Raw genomic sequence first — 17626 nt, 5'->3', positions numbered from 1 at the left:
GCCGGCCCTCAGCGGGTCCTGCCCCATCTTTTATCACCCGGCCCGCATCTGACTCCCGTAAGTGCTATACCTGTGACAAGACTGGTCACATCAGCCTTGTCTGCCCAGAGAGGCAGAAGATGAACTCCACACCTGAGGCCCCAGGACCTACTGCAGCCATTCTTTTTGTGGGTGGGGCAGTTGGCCGGGCCCGGGAGAACTTACAACCTGTTACCGTGGGAAACACAGTCACTGTCGGCCTTAAGGACACTGGCGCAGAACGCACCCTGATCCGCCCAGAGTTTGTGTTACCAGAGGAACTCATTCCTGGGAAGACCCTGACTGTCACCGGGTTTGGGGGTGTTTGCCGTCCCATGCCGATGGCCTGAGTTGTCCTGGACTGGGGTGCGGGGGGGTTAAGGGAAGTGGGGGTGTCGGAGAATCTCCCCACTAATGTGCTATTGGGAACTGATCTGGGACGGTTGGTTGCCCGATACATTCCTGACAACCCTCCCAGATCTGATATGTCATGTAATGCAACTGTCAGTAATGTGAATGTGATCTCTAATAAAAGTGTGTGTTGTGATAAAGGGGAACTCAGCCACCTCACCCCACGGGGTGATGCTGCTGAGGATCCCCTAAAGCGAGCCAGTATAAGTGCTAGGGGCAAAGGGAGCAGGCACGGACACCAGGAAGCAGGTCGTCCCGTGCAGGTAACCAGTGTCACGCCAGATGGTAACATGGTCAGTGGTAGCTGCCCCATGACTAGCACGGCTCCAGAGGTGATGTGGAAGGATGGGGAGAAACACGGGGATCATAGGGAAAGTGGTCCCATGTCGACGACCAGTGTCACGACGGACTGTGACATGGCCGGTCATAGCTCCCCCCTAGAGAGCACAGCTCTCAAGGTAAAGATGATAACAGGTAAAAAGGTAGGCCGCATAACCAGGCGAGGTAACAGGAAAGTGTGTCCCCCTGTCTGTCAAGAGTATGGGTGGAAGGTACCCATAGCCTGTCAGAGGTGTGGGGAAAATGTATCCCAAGCCGGTTAGGGTGATCGGAAAGCTGAACCCTCAGGTTGGTGGGCCAGTGGATCTGCTGCTTGTCGGATCAGCAGGAAGGGTGGGCCAGGAGGTGGGCTCAAGCGGTGATCTGTAAATCACCCCTTATGCCACCTCAAAGAGGGGAAGAGGTCAGGAATATTATAAAATATAAATGTCAGGAAAATGTTCTTCCATATCTGCCTGATGTAAATGTTCACCCCCCTCCCTTATTCCCCTTCTGCTCAGCACAAAAGCCCCAATTAACGCACGCCTGTTAAATACTTTATGCAAACATGGCCAGCCAAGGAGTGTTATAACTTCCTTAGGAAGCAAGCATCTTGTCTCTGAGAGACGCAGGAGGTAATTAAAACGCAGGCTTGCACTAATTTGTGTGTAACTGTTGAAGGGTCTTCCCGAGCCTCAAAGGGAAATTTCTAGACGCACTGGCTCCGATATTAGATATGAAATATTATGAGTTCCATATGTCCGGCAATAACGAGACCCAAATGGGTAGTGACCAAATCAGCCCAGGAATGTGTAGGTATTTTTCCAGGGCTGTAACCAAAATCAGGAAGCTGCAGCGCAAAAACACCAGAATGGCAGACGGCAGCTATGCGAAGTGTGATATCAAAATAAAGATAAAATCATAAGGGAAAAAATGGCGTAGTCTGCAAGCTTCTGCGATCAACGGGCGATAAGTTATCGCAGAAGTTAGCGTTTCTAATAAAAATGTACAGGCTGGAGACCGGCCCACATGATGTCACCACAAGGGGCGTGTGGCCAGATCTCCCTTAGGTATAAAAGAGTCTATGGAGAAGACAGGAGGACTCATTGCCAGGGGGGGATAAGAATTATATGCAACGGGTCCTGTTCAATAACAGCATATTCCAACCGGGGAGCCCCCCTCCTCCACCTATATTGAATCGTCTCCACGATCGTATAGAGTAAGTTGTCTTCTTTTTGCCCTGTTTATTTTATGTAACTGCCTATGTATTTTAATGTCCCCTTTGTTACATCCTTGTGTATATATTTTTCTTAAACACTGCCTCCCTTTTGGATTAAATATAAAATTTAATAGTTCTGTTTCTTTTGTTCTGTAATCGTTCCCTTCCCCGAAGCCATATACGCTACCAAAACGCAGGCGTCCGGCCAGGCCTGTATTATATTTCAAACTCGGCCGGTGGTGGCAGAGAATATTAATAATTGGGCTATCGTGAAGCTGACAGTGACCGTATGGAGGGCTTTAAACACAGTTTCCAGTCTGTGGAACCCAGGGTGTTGTGCCATATGCTCACTGGTCGCTTACCGATACCTACGTAGAGAGTAGTCTGGATCGCGTGCTCGCGACTCCAGACGAAATACGGACAGCGTGACGGCACGGTGAGATATTGTGTGATCTCCTGGTGCCGTTCCTGACAAATTGGTGGCAGCGGTGGGATATTGTGTGATCCTGCCGGTGCGTTCCCTGACACTGCCTAAAACATTTCCCACATTCTGAACATGAATATGGCTTCTCTCCTGTGTGAATTCGTTGATGCATAAGGAAATGTGATTTCTGGTTGAAACATTTCCCACATTCTGGACATGAATATGGCGTCTCCCCTGTGTGAATTCGTTGATGTTTAAGAAGGTCTTGTCTCCGGATAAAACATTTCCCACATTCTGAACATGAATATGGCTTCTCCCCTGTGTGACTTCTGTAATGTGTATGTAAATTTGACTTACGGTTAAAACATTTCCCACATTCTGAACATGAAAACGGCTTTTCTCCTGTGTGAATTCTCTGATGTGTAAGCAATGTAGATTTATGTTCAAAACATTTCTCACATTCTGAACAGGAAAATGGTTTCTTCCCTGTGGGAATTATTTTATGTTCGACATCCCTTCTCTGGCTTTCATTTTGCTTAACAGTCTGTGATGAATCCAAGTAGATGATGGATTGAAAAGGCTCAGATGACTGATTTCTGCTCTGAAGGGCTGGAGGTATAGCTGGAATAATGGCACGCTTTTCATGGGTATCTGGTTTGACACCACAGTCATCTGCCAAGAATAAATCTGATTTTAATATTTTTCAATATCCATGCCTTATATTTTATAACATTTCTCTATACATAATTCCATACAAATCAAAGTATAATGAAACTATGACCTAAGCCAATCTTGAGCCATCTGTTCACAAATCCCATGGTACTGAACCCCTAACATCCAAGCGACAAACATAATACATACAGGCAGAAACGTTTGAGGTGATAAAGGGAGGATTAAAAATAAGCTTTATTACATTACAATCTAAAGCAACAGAGAAAAATATATGCCATAAAAACATGTAAGATGGGGTATTCGCATCTCTGAGAAACTATCCCAATATGTAGTAGGTGTAATAATAATAATATAAGCAAATATCTCCAAATAGAAATGTAGTATAGTTCTTCTGATTCGCTATGTCGCTTACCCCATGTTCAGGGCATTGCAGTAGTTTGGGTATCCAAGGTTACTACTACTCACATAGTGACAGTTAGTTGCTAGTGGTCATACCCATGGATACCTAAGCTACTGCAATGCCCTGCACATGGGGTAAGTGACAAAGAAAATCAGGAGAACTATACCACATTTCTAATTGGAGGTATTTGCTATTATTATTATTATTACACCTACTATATTTTGGGGTAGGATTTTGGAGGTGAGAATACCCCTTTAAGGCTGTATGCTTAGGACTTATCCAGGACTCATCCAGGTGCCCCATTCTATTGTCTTTTTGTGATTACATTTATCCCTCTTAAATTACTTTTTGTATTTTTATGTGTTCTCAATTGCGTTCTAATAAATTGTATTTTTAATCTCTATATTGTCTCACATTTCTCCATATACAATCATAGACGAAAGTGTTGGCGCCCTTGAAATTATTCCAGAAAATGAAGTATTTCTCCTGTTTTGTTATACACACGCTTATTTCTGTTGTGGGTACTGGAACAACACAAAAATAAAAAGAGAAAAAAAAAAAAGTCCAAAAATAGGCCAGACAAAATTGTTGGCACCTTGCCAAAATACACTTTCTGCCATGACTGTATGTATTATATAAGACGGTGATGTTAACAGTAGACGCTAAAGTAGGGACTAATGAATTGCGCTGGTGGAGATGCTGCACTAAATCCACAGGGTCACATAGTTCATTGTGTATGTGCCAAATTAACATTGCTAATTTTTAGTTAAGCTGTTACCTGATTTTGACTAGATTATTACCTGACCCTACTTCTAACTAGAGATGAGCAAACCTTCTTAATCAACAGAGGTTCGTGGCATGGCGGCAGATTCGACTCAAAGGTCAGCTGATGATTTTCCCATCCTGACGGCGGTAAGGAGAGCCCTGCAGAAAATGACCAAGGGTGATGACATCCAGTTCTTTTTGACCAATTTTGAAAGGGTCGCCGAGAGGGAGAAACTCTAGCCAGAGCAATGGGCGGAAGTGCTGGTGCCATACTTAATGGGGGAGCTCCAGAAGGCCTACTATGACTTAGCCTTAAAAGACACGCTTGAGAGTGACAATGTCAGGGTATAACGGGTCCACCGCTGGGCATATCACAGTGACAAACCCCCTCGCTACCAAATTTTTGATTTGCTGAACCACGTCCAAAAATGGTTGCAGGCAAAGTCCTCTACCCCTGAGCAGATGGTAGAGCAAGTGGTAATGTACCAGTTTGTGCACTCCTTTCCGATAACCTGGTCAGACGTTCAAAAGATATCAGGGGGTCGATGGTTCCTTGGGGAGGCAACCTACTCCACACTGGGGGTCCCAACAGGGGGCGGAGACCCAAAAATTTGGTGGGGTGCCAAGGTCGAAAGGCTCAGTGGAAGTTATGCCAAATGTCCCAGCTGGCATTATTATATGCTGAAAATGTCACGGCCCAGGCCATATAGCCCCCTGTTGTCCCCTGACCTCCGAGCAGATGGACTGTAGCCTGGGTCGCCACTGTTCATACTATGTGTATCCAGATTGCAGTGCGAACTTTCCACACAACAAGGGGCCAAAAGCTTGTCCTGTAATGGGGAATGGTCGGCAAGTGACTGGACTGCTAGGCTCAGGAAGTTTGGTGACCCTCGTGAGGGCCACATTTCCTCTCCAGCTTATGCCTGGGAAGAAAGTTGACGTCAATTGCTTTCACGAGGATGCTAAAGACTATCCAGTGGCCAGAGTGGACATTGAAATGCGCCCAGATACTGAGTCCCACGAGATTGGCATGGTCTAGGACTTACTGCACCCCATTATTATAGGTCACGACTTTTGTTTGTTTTGGGACTTTTGGGGGAGGATGACAGTGCTCGATTAAGAGACAGGTCGCCCCTAAAGAACTGTCACCACACTCAGAGTCTGACGGGTTTCCCTTCTATGTCCTTGTGGGGGATGACGAGGTAATGACCCTTGGGGCTAACATATCAGATTTAGGGCTGACCGGTTGGGTCTGCCAAGGATTGGGAGCTAACTCTAAAGGAGGAATTCAATAATGTAACCGTCTTAAACGGTATAGCGCAAGAGCCAGGGGCTGACACCAGGTTTCCCTATTTTATGTTGAGTGGGGACTTATTGTACAGGGTTACTAAGGTAAGAGAGGAAATAGTGGAGCAATTGTTGGTACCATGACCATGTAGACGGAGGATGATGAACAAGGTCCATTCACATGTCTTGACCATTGGACGTGGATAAAACTTTAGAACGGGTTGTGCGGAGGTTCTACTGGCCCAGATGTAACCTAGTAACATAGTTTTTAAGGTTGAAGGAAGACTAAGTCCATCTAGTTAACCCATAGCCTAACATGTTGATCCAGAGGAAGGCAAAAAAAAACCATGTGGCAAACACTAAGCTCGACCTTGGGGGAAAAATTCCTTCCTGACTCCACATACGGCAATCAGACTAGATCCCTGGATCAACGCCCTATCAAGGAATCTAGTATATATAACCTGTAATATTATACTTTTCAAGAAAGGCATCCAGACGCTTCTTAAATTTTAGTAGTGAATCCCTCATTACAACATCATGCGGCAGAGAGCTCCATAGTCTCACTGCTCTTACAGTAAAGAATCCCCGTCTGTGATTATGATTAAACCTTCTTTCCTCCAGACGTAGAAGATGCTCCCTTGTCCCCGTCTCTGGCCTCAGAGTAAAAAGATCAGTAGAAAGGTCTTTGTACTGTCCCCTCATATACTTGTACATAGTAATAATATCACCCCTAAGCCTTCGTTTTTCCAAACTAAATAACCCCAAGTGTAATAACCTGTCTTGGTATTGCAGACCCCTCAGTCTTATAACAACCTTGGTCGCTATTCTCTGCACCCGCTCTAGTTCAGCTATGTCTTTCTTATACACCAGAGACCAGAAATGTACACAGTATTCGAAGTGTGGTCGCACTAGTGACTTGTATAGAAGTAAAATTATGTTCTCCTCATCAGCATCTATGCCTCTTTTAATGCATCCCATTATTTTATTTGCCCTTGCAGCAGCTGCCTGACACTGGCCACCAAACGTGAGCTTGTCGTCCACCAATACACCCAGGTCTTCTTCAGTGACAGTTTTGCCCAGTGTTTTACAATTAAGCATATAATTATACATTTTATTTCCTCTGCCCAAGTGCATTACCTTACATTTATCCCCATTAAAATTCATTTGCTTACCCTGCAGAGTTTAGTGTCATCTGCAAATATTGAAATATTACTCTGTATGCCCCCTACAAGGTCATTAATAAAAATGTTAAAAAGAAGCGGGCCCAATACTGACCCCTGGGGTACCCCACTGTTAACTGTGACTCAGTCTGAGGGTGTTCCATTAATAGCCACCCTTTGTTTCCTATCACTGAGCCAGTTCTTAACCCACATACATATATTTTCCCCTATCCCCATTGTTCTCATTTTATGTATCAACCTTTTGTGTGGAACCGTATCAAAAGCTTTTGAAAAGTCCATACACAACATCCACTGCATTTCCTTGGTCCAGTCCGGAACTTGCCTCCTCATAAAAACTGATCAGATTAGTTTGACAGGAACGGTCCCTCGTAAGCCCATGTTGATATTGGGTCATGAGGTTATTCTTCTTCAGATACTCTAGTATAGCATCTCTTAGGAAACCCTCCAGGATTTTACCCACAGTAGAGGTTAAGCTTACTGGCCTAGAATTTCCAAGTTCAGTTTCTGTCCCCTTTTTGAATATTGGCACCACATTTGCTATACGCCAGTCCTGTGGTACAGACCCTGTTATTATGGAATCTTTTAAAGATTAAAAATAATGGTCTATCTATGACGTTACTTAATTCCAGCAGTACTCGCAGGTGTATCCCATCCGGGCCCGGGGATTTGTCAACTTTAGTGATTTTTAGACGCCGCCGTACTTCCTGCTGGGTTAAGCAAGTGACATTTACTGGAGAATTTTTGTCATCACTGATCATGTTTTCTGTCATGCGATTTTCTTGTGTAAATATGGTTGAAAAAAAATCATTTAGCATATTGGCTTTTTGCTCATCCTCATCCACCATTTGACCCAGACTATTTTTATGGGGGCCAACACTATCATTTTTTAGTTTCTCACTATTTATGTAGTTAAAGAATATTTTGGGATTATTTTTACTTTCTCTGTCAATGAGTCTCTCTGTCTCAATCTTTGCTACCTTGATTTGGTTTTTACAGAATTTATTTAATTTTCTGTATTTATTTAATGCCTCATCACTACCTATTTGCTTTAGTTTTCTAAATGCTTTCTTTTTGTCACTTATTGCGCCCCTTACAGCTCTATTCAGCCATAGTGGTTTCCTCCTATTTCTAGCATGTTTATTCCCATAGGGTATATATTGTGCACAGGTCCTATTCAGGATGCTAATAAATGTCTCCCATTTGCTTTGTGTAGTTTTATGTCTCAGGATATCGTCCCAGTTTATTGCACTAAGATCATCTCTCAACCGTTGGAAATTTGCCTTCCTGAAGTTTAGTGTCCTTGTAACCCCTCTACTACACATCTTATTAAAGGATACATGAAAACTTATTATTTTGTGATCACTATTACCCAATTGACTCCCAACTCGTATATTTGATATGCGGTCTGGCCTGTTTTTTAATAATAGGTCTAGCAGTGCCCCCCTTCTTGTTGGGTCCTGAACCAGTTGTGAAAGGTAATTGTCCTCATAGTTGTCAAAAACCTATTACCTTTGCTGGAACTACAGGTTTCCAGTCCCCAATGTATTTCAGGGTAGTTGAAGTCCCCCATAATAATGACTTCTCCTTGAGTCGCTGCTTAATCTACTTGCTTGATGAGGATATTCTCCGCTGCTTCCATTATTTTTGGAGACATATAACAAACCCCTATCAGTAATCTATTCTTTTTTCCCCCTTCCCTTATCTCCACCCATAGGGACTCTACATTTTCAATAGATTCACATATATTCTCATGTAAGATGGGTTTTAAGGATGATTTTACATATAAACACACACACCCCTCGCTTGTTTGTGCGGTAATTTCTGAACAGACTATAGCCCTGTAAATTAACTTCCCAGTGATGGCTCTCAACTAGCCATGTGTCAGATATCCCCACCATGTCATAATTTTTTTCCAACAAAATTAATTCTAATTCCTCCATTTTGTTGGTGAGGCTTCTGGCATTAGTGTACATGCATTTTATGTATCTGTACCTCTATTCCTTCTTACTATATTGACTGTTCTAACCCCACCCCCAATTTCTTTATTTGTGCCCAGGTCACTATCTGCACTATCTTCCCCACCTATAAAATGCATACCTTCCCCCCAATCCCTAGTTTAAACACTCCTCCAACCTTCTAGCCATTTTCTCCCCCATCACAGCTGCACCCTTTCTATTGAAGTGCAGCCCGTCCCTAGCGTAGCACCTGTAGCCAACTGAGAAGTTGGCCCAGTTCTCCACGAATCCAAACCCCTCCTTCCTACCCCAATTCCTGAGCCACTTATTTATCTCCCTAATCTCCCATTGCATCTCTGGCGTGGTACATGGTACAGGCAGTATTTCAGAGAATACCACCTTGGAGGTCCTTGCTTTAAGCTTGAAGCCTAATTCCCTCAAATCATCTTTAAGTACCTTCCACCTACCTCTAACTTTGTCATTTGTGCCAATGTGCACCATGACCGCTGGGTCCTCACCCCGGCTGACCAGTTGTAGACCCTAGATTGAGTCCATGCACAAGGGGCTCAATCTAGGGTCTACAACTGGTCAGCCGGGGTGAGGCAGTTCAGTCCTGGGGACTGAGTCCTCGTACTAATTCCAACAGTGGAAAGTAAGTTCTTGGTGAAGGGAACTACAATGTTCATCACAGATCTACCTCTCTGGACCTGATATCAACTCCTTAATAACCAGAATCCCACAATGTCTGTCCGCTATTTCATCTTTCTTCTCTGCTAGATTCCTAAAACTTAATATGGATAAAACCGAATTCATCATCTTTCCACCATCTCACTTAACCCCCCCACCTGACCTATCTATCAAAGTCAGTGGCTACCCACTCTTCCCAGTCCAGCAAGCTCACTGCCTCGGGGTAACCCTTGACTCTAATCTCTCCTTCAAACCTCATATTCAAGCCCTTTCCACTAGTGATGGGCGAGCACTATAATGCTCGGGTACTCATTGTTCGAGTTGAGCAAATTGTAATGCTCGAGTGCTCGGACTGAGTAACGAACCCAATGTAAGTCTATGGGAAACTCGAGCATTTTTCTGGTGGCTCCCCCCGGCGGTCTGCAGAGGGCCTAAAAATTGCCCAAATCGATGGGAACAGTGCTCAAATGACATGGGAACAGTATGGGGAAGAACCCTGGAAGCATTTCTGACTCCCAGGTCACTGCTGTCAACAATGTTGTCAGAGGTATTACGCCACTTTTACAGACTCACAATAAAGCATACAAAAACAAAACCAAAATGAATTTTCCTGGGAAATATGTTAAGGAACATCCTTTCCAGGGTAATGACTTGTATATAAGGCAAAATAAATAACCAAAAACAAAATTGCTCCTCCACACCTTGGGCTATGTTCACACGTAGCGTTTTTCATGCTTGTTTGCACTTTTGCATTGCTTTCAACCAATACAAATGCATTCACCAGAAAATGTAATTTTACAACCTTATCTGGCCATGTGGTGTGTGACACATCATCAGACAAATCCTGTTTCATTTATGATGGAGGGACTCTGAAAGTCACGAAGACTATTTTTATACGGCCATCAGGCGGCCCTTACTATTCTTAAAGGGCCAGCAGTCGGCTATGCTTTGTAGTTCCCATTATTAACGAGTGGGTCTCCTATACTGTTATTCCGTATGCAGTGACTGCAAGGTTTGCCAAAAATTTGGAAGCAACCCAATACCCCTTTGAAGAGACATAGAGGAGGGTCTCAGTAAAAAAAAATGTTCCCATTATAAAGGAGCAGGTCTCCTATAGTGGTAATGCCCATGTTGTGACTGCAAGGGCTGCCAAAATTTGGGAAAAACCCCACTAACAATTTAAAGACACATACACCTGGGCCACGGTAACAACATGTTTGCATTAGAAAGGAGAGGGTCTGCCATTCAGTTATAGGGCATGCAGTGAGCCCAAGGCTGCCAAAATGTAGAAAAAACCCCACTAACAATTTAAAGACATACAGCTGGGCCACAATAACGAGTACAACATGTTCCCATTAGAAAAGAGAGGGTCTGCTATCCAGATATAGGGTATGCAGTGAAGCAATGGCTGCCAAAAATTTGGAGGAACTCCAATGCCCCTTTCAAGAGACGTAGAGGTCGGAGGGCCTCCTGCAAAAATGCTCCCATTATTCGGAAGTGTGTTTCCCATACTGTTTGCCTATGCAGTGAAGCAACGGCTGACAAAAATTTGGAGGAACTCCAATACCCCTGGCAAGAGACGTAGATATGTTGATATGGTACATGTGGTGGTGATATGTTGGTGGAGAATGATGCGGAGAAGGAGGAGGACAAGAGCAAATAGACAAAATCAGGAAGCATATACCCATGTCTGGGTGTGAAGACAGAGGTGCATGGGAATAGAGTTAGACCTCCCCAAAAAAAAGACACTGTATTTGAGTTTATATTATGCTGCTATCATTCGGTGGTGTTGAGAAGTCTGGCCCAATCCAACCCTTGTTCATTTTTATATGAGTCAGCCTGTCAGTATTTTCAGTTGACTGGTGTATGCGCCTATTGGTTATAATTCCACCAGCGGTACTAAAAACCCGCTCTGACAAAACGCTAGTGGCAGGGCAGGCCAGGACCTCCAAGGTGGAGAGAGACAGTTCATGCCACATGTCCAGCTTGGTTACCCAATAATTATAAGGCACAGAGGAATCACGGAGGATGTTGGTACGGTCGGCAAGGTACTCCCTCACCATCTTCTGAAACTTTTCCTTCCTTGGGAGAATACCCCACGCCTCAGGGCCTGTGGGAGGGTCTGAGAAAACTGTCCCAGAACTTTGATAGTGTTCCCCTGCCTCTGCTGGATTGCATTTGTGTCTCTCTTGCCTTTGTTGTCCAACGAACTGTGACCTCTGCCGCCAGTGTTTTCAGATGGGAATTTTTTAAATAATTCCGCAACAAGGGCCTTCTTGTACTGCCCCATTTTATTAGGCCTGTCCTGCAGGAGAATAAGAGACAGAAAGTTCTCCTTGTAGCATAGGTCTAGAAGTGTCATCAACCAGTAATGACTGTCACCAAAAATTTGGACTACGCGAGGGTTACGGGAAAGGCAGCGTAATATAAACTTAGCCATGTGTGCCAGACTGCAAAGAGGCAAGACTTCTGTATTCTCACCAAGAGGACGACTGACCATGCTCTCCTCCTCATCCTCTTCCTCCCTGTCCTCAGGCCATCCACGCTGAACAGACGGTATGACAGTTGTGCAGGTAGTACCGTCTATAGCGCAGGAAACTAGCTACTGTTCTTCCTCCTCTTCCTCATTGTCACCCAATCCACATTGGGATGAGATGAGACTGGACTGTGTGTAATCACCCTGTATGGTTCCTTGCTCCATCTCATCGTGCTCCACCTGCAATGCATCCTCTTTAATTGTGAGCAGAGAGCATTTCAGAAGACAGAGAAGCGGGATGGTGATGCTAATTTTGGCGTCATCGCCGCTCACCATCTTGATGGAGTCCTCAAAGTTTTAGAGGATGGTACAAATGTCTGACATCCATGTCCACTCCTGAAGTCTTATCTGTGGAGTCTGACCTGATTACCGATAACCTTGTGATGCTGGTAGTCAACAACTGCCCTCTTCTGCTCACAAATACTTCTCAACATCTGCAATTTAGAGTTCAAATGCGTGGGGACATCGCAGATCAGCCGGTGAGTTGGAAGCTACGAACGCTGCTGAAGCATGGCAAGGGCGGCGGAAGCTGTAGCTGACTTTCTAAAATAGGCACACAGGAAGCGTACTTTGACAAGCAGATCTGACAGATCCAGGTAGGTTTTGAGAAACCGCTGAAGCACGAGGTTAAAAACATGGGCCAGGCATGGTACGTGTGTGAGCTCGCCTCACCTCAGACCCGCCACCAGGTTCTGGCCATTGTTTCACACAACCATGACTGGCTGTAGGGTCAGCGATGTCAGCCACAGATCTGCTTGCTCTTTCAGAGCTGCCCACACCTCTTCAGCCTTGTCATCTAAGCATATTAGCTTCAGCACAGCTTGTTGCCGCTTGGCCGAAGCAGTGCTGCATTGCTTCCAGCTTGCAACTTATGTGGTCATTTCGGAGATGGAGGCTGAAGAGGAGGAGGTGCAGGAGCTGTAAAATGTGGGGGCAACCCTGACAGACCCGGGGCCTGCAATCCTCGGCGTCGGGAGGATGTGTTCCGTCCCAAGATCCGACTGGGTCCTGGCTTCCACTATATTAACCCAGTGCGCCGTCAGCGAGGTGTACTGTCCCTGCCCCCAAGCACTTGTCCACGTGTCCGTGGTTAGGTTAACTTTCCCAGTAACTGCGTTGTTGAGGACACAGCTAATGTTGTGGGACACGTGCTCGTGTAATGCGGGGATGGCACACCGGGAGAAATAGTGGCGGCTGGGGACTGAGTACCAAGAAACGGCCGCTGCCATAAGGTTGCAGAAAGCTTCCATCTCCACGAGTCAAAAAGGCAACATTTCTAGCGCAAGCAGTCGAGAAATGTGTGAATTTAGTAGTGTGGTCTGTGGGGCATTGGCTGTGTATTTGCGCTTGCGTTTCAAGGACTGGGGTAGGGGAAACGACGCAGCACTGGGACAAGGACGTGCTTGCTGATGGTGTTAGTTGAGAGTGTGCAAGACACGTGCATGGCGGGAGGCATCTTGACATGCGCCATGGACGGGGGGATTGGCGTGCACGCACAACAGCGGAAAAAGCAGTGGTGTCACCCGCAGCCACTGTTTCTAGACCCTGGGGTTCGGCCCACTTGGTCAGGTGCTTTTCTGCCATGTGCCTGATCATGCTGGTGGTGGTCAGGCTGCTAGTTGAAGCTGGCCTGGCAGGTGGTACAAATGGCCTTTTTGGGGTTATCTGCAGAGTCTTTAAAAAACAACCAGACTCGGGAAGACCTAACAGTTGTGCTGACAACTTCCGTCGTGTTGGCGTTATGAGGAACGCTTTCCCGCCTTGTCTGCAGTCACCATACTGCTTTTTCCTGCCTGTTGTGGTCCTATGCATCCCTTCCCGTATGTTGCTGTCCATGCTCAGAATGTCCCCCTGCAAGGTTGGGTCAGTTACTATATCATTTACCACCTTGTTGTCCACTTCTGCACCCTGGTCCTCCTCTTGACTTTCTGGCAATTGTGTCTCATCATCATTGTAAAGATGTGCGGTTGTGGGTTGTAAGTAATCACCTAGGCAGGTTATCGATGCAACAATATTTTATTAATTACATCCATGGTAATGCAGCAATTCCAAGTAAATGGCCAAAATACAGTTCTCTCAGTCCTTAAGTTCTCAACCTGGGATCAGTTGATAACTGAGCTCCAACACTCCATAAGCCATCCATCAGCTCCACGTCCACAGCCATAGGTCCTATCCCTTCAGTGTCCTTCCATCAACTAACCCCCACTAACACATGTCTTTCCTCTACATCTCTGGGGTCAGCCCCCTCCCAGCACAGAAGTGATCACCCTCCCACTCAAGCATTCACTGTAAGCCAAAAACAATGAAGAATATTCTAGAAGCCTTCATTTGAGAAAGGATGTAAGACCCCCTGTGATGACGGCTCCTCTGAGTCTCAATCCAAACTCACCTAATGAGACCATTGGCTGTTGAAACAATGGACTCCTGAGATAAAGATGTCCTGAGATACAGATTAGTGGAATGCTGGACATTTTACAAGTGAATCTAGTGTACACACTGACAAGTTAGCAGAACTATATAAAACATGACAAGTAAATCACTAATAAAACACTAATAATATTAACAAAAATGGTGGTCCATTGCTGGAAAAAAGTATCATAGTCTTTAGAAAATGGGCAGCTCCTCACATACCTCCCCCATTTTTTCAGCACGGACACGAATGTAAGAAGTCTCGCCTTTATGAGAACGAAACTTTGTATCATCCAGTTTCCTCAAAGCATATTCCATGTCGTCCTTGCGAATATACTCCACAGTCCCCATTCCACCCTTGTATACATCAGTGTAATAGACACCTCCAGCTTCTCTCATATGGTCTTTCAGATCCTGCCAACTTCCCGATGGGGGAAGCCCTGAGACAAGGACTCTGTATTTTGTTCGCTGGATCAGGGGTCTGTCCTTTCTGCGGGGTCCTCCATATCCCCCTCCTGATCCCCGGTTTGTCCTGGGAAACTCCACACGTGCCCAATGCGAACCAAACTTGTATACATTGCGACCAACCCCAGAGTGCTGACACCCAGATAGGGGGGTTGTCACTTGGCGGCCTTGTAAAGGGAGCTCTGGGGGGACAGTATCTGGGCTGACCAGGGTGAGGGTAGATCCAGTGTTCTGAAGTCCCTGGGCCTCCTCCCTGATGTAATTGCCCTCCCCCAGATTGCATTCCTTCATTGTGACAGTCATGGCATTTTGTGTATTACTCACCACGGGTGGGGGGTTAGTCTGCAGATAGTGCCGCTCTCTCTCGGCTGAAGCAGTGAGAACCGGTCTTTGGCTTTGGGTTACGACATTGGCCCAGTGGCACACCAATCCTCGTCCTAGGTTGGGATGTGGGCTAGAACGTTCCCAGCATTCCCTGGCAAAGTGTCCCATGCATCCACAGTTATGGCAGTTAAGCCTTCCTTGCCCCAACACGGGCCATACTTGGGGGCTTGGGCAGCCTCCCCCTCTTTGTGAAGTCTGAACTCCCTGCAGTTCCTCATCTGGCCGATCTATGGGTCTCGATGGCCTCCCTGTAAAATCCTGTTCTTGACTCACTGGGGCTGTACTTCCACGTTGCCCGGGTCGATTAGCAGACCAATCATCAGCCAATCTGGCAGCCTCATCCAGGCTGAGTGATTTTCTATCTGCCACCCATTCTTTCAAATTACCTGGGAGCTTTGACATAAATTGTTCCAGCATGACTATATCCATTACATGTTCTGCTTCCTGAGCCCTCAGTCCTTCTATCCACCGAGTGCATGCCGTACGTAGCGTGTTGGCAAACTCCCGATGTGTGTGTGCAGCGGGCTTGTCAGTCTCCCGAAACTTCCTCCGGTAGGTTTCCGGCGTGACCGCATACCTCTCTAGTAATGCACTGCGAATGGTAGAGTAACATCTCTGATCCCCAGAAGACAGGTTATTAAAAGCTTCTCTTGCTTTTCCGGTCAGGCCAACACTCAAAAATCTGGGCCAGTCACTGACTGACACCACATGCAGCAGGCAGAGGTTCTCAAATAACCGGAGATGTTCATCAATATCCGAGGTGTCCTCATTGAACTGTGGTATATCCCGGTACCTTAAAGATGTAGGCCCCTCTCTCCTGTTATCCACTGTCCTCTGCACTGGGGCGGGTGGGGGTATCGCTACATGCACACCCAGCAATTTGTTTAACACTGCCGCCCGCTCCATCTCCGTGGCACTCTCTCCTAGCGCGTCCAGCATCCTCCTCAACTCAGTTGGTACATCCTCCGTCATCTCTTCTGCCAAGTCACCGCTCGGTAACTTTCCCTGGTATGCTCTCCAGAGATAGGTGATCCCACTGCTGCCACCACTTGTAAAGATGTGCGGTTGTGGGTTGTAAGTAATCACCTAAGCAGGTTATCGATGCAACAATATTTTATTAATTACATCCATGGTAATGCAGCAATTCCAAGTAAATGGCCAAAATACAGTTCTCTCAGTCCTTAAGTTCTCAACCTGGGATCAGTTGATAACTGAGCTCCAACACTCCATAAGCCATCCATCCATCAGCTCCACGTCCACAGCCATAGGTCCTATCCCTTCAGTGTCCTTCCATCAACTAACCCCCACTAACACATGTCTTTCCTCTACATCTCTGGGGTCAGCCCCCTCCCAGCACAGAAGTGATCACCCTCCCACTCAAGCATTCACTGTAAGCCAAAAACAATGAAGAATATTCTAGAAGCCTTCATTTGAGAAAGGATGTAAGACCCCCTGTGATGACGGCTCCTCTGAGTCTCAATCCAAACTCACCTAATGAGACCATTGGCTGTTGAAACAATGGACTCCTGAGATAAAGATGTCCTGAGATACAGATTAGTGGAATGCTGGACATTTTACAAGTGAATCTAGTGTACACACTGACAAGTTAGCAGAACTATATAAAACATGACAAGTAAATCACTAATAAAACACAATAATAATATTAACAAAAATGGTGGTCCATTGCTGGAAAAAAGTATCATAGTCTTTAGAAAATGGGCAGCTCCTCACAATCATCATCATCATCATCCACCTCTTGTGACAGTAATTGCACTTTCCCACTGTTGCCTTCGTGTGACCGTGGCTGCGCCAATATTTGGGCCGCTACACGCGTTCTCCTCTTCACTCGCTTGAAGATGGCCGGGCAAGAGGCCCGAATCTACAAATGGAAAAGTGAACAGCTCTTCTGAGTGTCCAAGTGTGGGATCAGTTGTCTCCGGGCACTCGGCATGGTGAGACGAAGGAGATTCAGGGTGAGGAATATGCGATCCAGACTCACGGCTACTGAGACTTGACCGTGTGGAAGACAGGGTGGTGGTGGTGGCAAAGAGACTGGAAGCATTATCTGCTATCCAACCAATAACCTTTTGACACTGCTCTGGGTTCAATAGTGGTGTACTGTGATCACCTAGTAATTGGGACAGGAAGGTCGAGCGACAAGATGTGGGTGTTTGTTGTGGCACAATTTCAGCTTGCCCACGGCCACGTCCTCTGAATGCACCATCACCATTACGTCCACTTCCCCGTCCCTTGCCACACACCTTGCCCATTTTAAATGGAGGACAATATTTTCCACATTCACGAGAAATGGCTGATTTTGGAACGCAGTTATATGTGATATGTCTGACAAAATAGCAGGCCTGTAATTTACTAATATTATTCTACACAGAGACCGACTGGGAATAGCTTGACTGAAACACTGCAACAAAATGAAAATGGAAGAAATGGCTAATTTTGGAACACTGTTATAGGTGATATGTCTGACAGAGAACCAC

General features: G+C 45.8%; 1 protein-coding gene across 1 annotated transcript in view; it reads right to left on the bottom strand.

Moving 5' to 3' along the window:
• LOC141192283 (gastrula zinc finger protein XlCGF66.1-like) overlaps nt 1-17626 on the bottom strand; it is a 364897-nt gene that overhangs the window by 322996 nt on the left and 24275 nt on the right. The window lies entirely within an intron of this gene.

Source organism: Phyllobates terribilis, unplaced genomic scaffold, assembly GCF_046119375.1.
Source record: "Phyllobates terribilis strain yellow unplaced genomic scaffold, ASM4611937v1 Scaffold_56__1_contigs__length_8794411, whole genome shotgun sequence".
Taxonomy (NCBI): domain Eukaryota; kingdom Metazoa; phylum Chordata; class Amphibia; order Anura; family Dendrobatidae; genus Phyllobates; species Phyllobates terribilis.
This window is presented reverse-complemented; position numbering and strand designations above follow the sequence as displayed.